We start from the raw sequence: 4,614 nt of genomic DNA, 5'->3' as shown, positions 1-4,614 counted from the left end.
CTTGTAGTTACCGCCATAACATGATTGTTCCCACCCTTTGGGTTAACCACCGTATCACTCGGTAGAGCCCCCTTAGGGCGAGTATTCAAAGACTGTGAGATTTGGCCTAGCTGAACCTCCAAATTTCTGATTGAAGTGTTGTGAGAAGCTAATTGCGCATCGGAGTCAGCATTCTTTTTCATCATCTGTTCAAACATCATCTCAATTCTACCCATTTCATTGTTTGAAGAACTGGGACCCTGGGATGGAAAAGGCGGTGGGTTGCTCGATTGTTGGTACATTGGGGGCCTTTGAAAGCCTTGCCCCTGATTTCCTTGGCTATTGTTCCATCCACCCTGGTTGTTGTTGTTTCCACCCCAATTGTTGTTGTTGCCCCAGTTTCCCTGATTGCTCCGATTGTTGTTTTGATTTCCCCAATTTGGATTTTGATTTATTGTTTCCCCAATTGTTGTTCCCTTGTTATTGATTGTTCAGATTATTGTTGCCTTGTTGTTGGTTACCCCAATTGGCCTGGAATCTCCATTGTTGCTGTTGGTTAGAAGAATTGCCTCTTTGGCCTTGATAATTATTCACATATTGTACCTCTTCATTCTGCCCATCATAACCATCATCTTGGAATCCACCACAATCATTGTCAAATTGATCCGAACTCCCTAGGTTCTGCTGACCTCTTTGTCTTCTATTGTTCACTAGCATGTTGACACCCTCCATGGCATTTACTTGGCGAGGATTTTGAATTTATTGCAACTGTGCCTTTGCTAATTGGTTCATTGTTGTTGTAAGCTCTGCTATAGCCTGTCCATGGTCATGTAGTTCTTTGTGCAAATGAGTGACCGTGGGTTCACCCTGTGGCACATTGTCCGTACTTTACCAAGCAGAGGATGTGTCAGCCATCTCGTCAAGAATAGCACAAGCTTCATCATAAGGCAGCTTCATGAAATTACCCCAGACAATTGATTCACTATGCATTGATTCGTTGTATTGATGCCCCGATAGAAGGTATATTGTATCACAGCCTTTGTCATATCATTGTTGGGGCATTCCTTCACCATAGTTCTATATCTCTCCCAAATCTCGTGCAATGGTTCGGTGGGCTCCTGCTTGAAAGCTAAGATCTCGTCCCGTAATGCTGCCATGTGCCCCGGTGAGAAAAATTTGGCAATGAACTTATCCGCCAACTCATCCCAAGTGGTGATGGAATGGTTGGGAAGTCGCTCAAGCCAATCCAGTGCCTTCCCCCTAAGTGAGAATGGGAAGAGCCTCAATCGAAGTGAATCCTCGGACAAATTGGTTTGATTGCTCCCCCAACAGGTATCCACGAACCCCTTAAGATGTTTGCAAGCATTCTGAGTGGGAGCACCCGTGTAGTACCCACGCTGCTCCAACAATGTCAGCATCACGTTGGTAATTTGAAAATTGTCCGCTCGGATCCGGGGCGGGACAATTGCACTCGCATAGCCTTGGTTGGGAAGAACTCGAGGGGCCACTTTTGGAGGTGGCGGGGGAGGGTCTGGATATTTTCATTTGCATTGACCTGGCGGCCTCTACGTTGTCCTTGAGGTACAAGAGGCACCTCATCATCTCCTATATCATCTACCTCCTCCCCCGCAACCACATTGCCAAGAGGGTCGTTGTTGTTTGCTGCCATTTTGCACCTGAAGTTGTAACACATACAAATTAGTAACACAGAAGGAAAAAAGAATAATTCACAAAACTACTAAGATAGATAATCAAGACCGTTAGCTCCCCGGCAACGGCACCAAAAAGGCGATCGAAGCCAACCCTGTACTACTATACAGTAGCAAGAGAGGTCGAAGCAGCTTTTACCCGATAATGTCGGGATCGATTTCCACAGGGAGCTAGAAATTGGAATTGAGTTTCTATCTAAGTTAGAGTTGCGTAATTGTTCCTAATTACACATCTAAACATTTTTGGTTTTTGATTTAACTTCTAAGTTTATACTACCAATATGCTAAATTGAGCTAAATTAAGCTAAGAAGGGACTATTGAGGATGTTCTAATTGGTTAAAAGGCACTAGGGGAGTGACTATAACCAAGGTGGATAATTAACGGGTTCTTGTGTCTAAGGCTAGGTTGTCATATTTGGGGATTACAATATAACCATTGCACGATTCTACCCACTCTATACCTCTCGTTAGTTCGAGTGATTTTGCCCTAGTTGACTTTCTCAAGATCAATTGGGTATGAACATTTGTGCAAGCAATTAAGGTTTAAGTCGGGTATTATGATCTCTCGATTTAACCCTTTAATTCGGGCTATCAATTCTCTTGAGTACGGCCCAATTCCTTATTGGACTAATTCTAGAGACTTAGGCTCTCTTTCTCAAGAAGAGCCAAAATCAACAAAACATGAACTAGTGTTTGCAACCACTAATTCAGCAATAAAACCATAAATTAGTCCAAATATCAAACACCCATAGACATTCAAACCTTAAAACATAAGACCCATCAATTACCCACACTAGGGTTGAGCCACAACCCTAGCTGATGGGTCTAGCTACTCATGATAGTAGAGAAAAACAAAGAAATAGATGAAGATAAACCCATAAAATTAAATTACTAATTAAAACTTGAAGAATCAATGGTAAAACTATTGTAAAATTACTCCAAAAGGCAATAAAAGCCTATTCACGAGCGCAGCTCTGTTCTAGAATCTAACTGATGACCTAAAAATGGGAAAAGAAACTATTTATACTAGGCCGAAAATCTTGGACAAAAATACCCCTGCGGGGCCAGTGTGGACCACACAAAATCGAGTGCGGCCACACTAAGGCTTTCAGCTGGAATTCTTTCTCTCTGATCTTGACCACCGCGGACCGCACAAAATGCACCGCGGCCGCGGTGGCTCTTGTTGCGGTCCGTACAAAATGGAACACGGACCTCATTGGCCATCATCCTCCAATTTGATATTCTCTGAAGTTGAGCTCTACGGACCGCACAGAATCGAGTGCAGCCGCAGTGAAGTCAATGTGGATCGCACAGAATTAAGTGCGGCCGCGTTGCTTTTCTGTCTGAGATTGGTACTCTCTGAATGCACAAAATGGTGTGCGGCCGCATTGGCCCTGTTTGACTGAGCTTGGTCTTGTCTTGGTACTTGTGCAAGTTTCACTCCTTTTTGTGCTGGTTTTTGCCACCTTGATGATCAAACCTGCAATCAAGCACAACTTGTGAGCCTTTGGGACTATTTTGTACACATTTCTAATCAAAACTTACGCAAGAAGGAGTGTAAAATGCATCATAATCCCTAGTTATCAGCCTCCCCCTCTAGGGCGACCTCTACCTGCCCGACCTCCACCTCAAGCTGGCTGAGCAGGTGGGGTGGTAGTTGGCGCTGTAATCATAGCCTAAGGACCCCGTGGAGCATGCAGTGCCTGAGAAGTCCATGGAGGTTCACCCCTCCTAAGTCTGGGGCAATCCCTCACCATATGGCAAGTGTCGCAACACTCAAAACAAGCCCTCGGAGGGCGTGACTGGCTCGGGTTAGGTCGGTTGGACTGACCGGTGAAAGAACCCCGTGCAGGAGGTACACTAGACAATGGTGGTGTGTAATAAGGCTCATGGGCCTAGGGGTAGCCGGAACACTGGCGGCTGGAAGGGCTGAATGAACAGGGCGACTCGCATAGCCCCTACCATGACGAACTGCAACTGGGGCACGAGTACCACTATAAGTGCCAGACTCTCGAGACCTCTTGGCCTCCCTCTCCTCTCTCTCCCGAGCAAGCATACCCTCCACTCTCCTAGCAATACCCACAACCTGTTGGTATGAAATATCCATCTCCAACTCTCGGGCCATGCTAAGCCCGATACTGGGGTGGAGCCCCTCGATAAAACGACGGACCCTCTCTCGAACTGTAACAACCAAGGCAGGTGCATGCCTAGCCAAATCACGGAAACGAACCACATACTCTGACACAGTCGTAGAACCCTGGCGTAACTGCTCAAACTCTGTGCGCCAAGCATCCCTGAGACTCTGGGGAACATACTCCCCCAAGAATATATCCGAGAACTAAGACCAAGTAAGTGAAATTGCCTCAGCCGGACTCCCAACTCATAAGCACGCCACCACTGATAGGTCGCTCTCTAAGCTAGAATGTAGTGAAAGAAACCCCACTCGACTCTGCTACGCCCATAGTACGGAGGATACGGTGGCACTCCTCAAGAAAACCCCGGGCATCCTCTGACGCTAAGCCACCGAAAGTAGGAGGGTAGTACTTCTTGTACCTCTTGAGCCTGAGTTGCTCCTCCTCAGAAACTACTGCTCTACCCTCGGGCCGAACTGGGGCTACGTGTTGTACTGGTATAACCTCGAGGACCGGGTCAACCTTCCATGGCCTGAGATGTGGCAGGAGCAAGGGGAATCAACCCTGCCTGAGCTAGAGTACCGAACCTGCTCAGGAACTGTACAAGGGTGTCCTGAAGAGTCGGTGCAGTAACAGGTGTCTCAGGTGCCTGCGCTCCGACTGGAGCTACTGGTGGCTTCTCAATAGCAGCTCATGCGGGTGCTCTGGCTACACCATGTGGACGTCCTCGGCCTCTACCCCAACCCCGACCTCTCGCGGCTCAAGCAAGGGGCACGGGTGATTGGTCATCTGAT

Source organism: Nicotiana attenuata, unplaced genomic scaffold (assembly GCF_001879085.1).
Source record: "Nicotiana attenuata strain UT unplaced genomic scaffold, NIATTr2, whole genome shotgun sequence".
NCBI classification, from domain to species: Eukaryota; Viridiplantae; Streptophyta; class Magnoliopsida; order Solanales; family Solanaceae; genus Nicotiana; species Nicotiana attenuata.
This window is presented reverse-complemented; position numbering follows the sequence as displayed.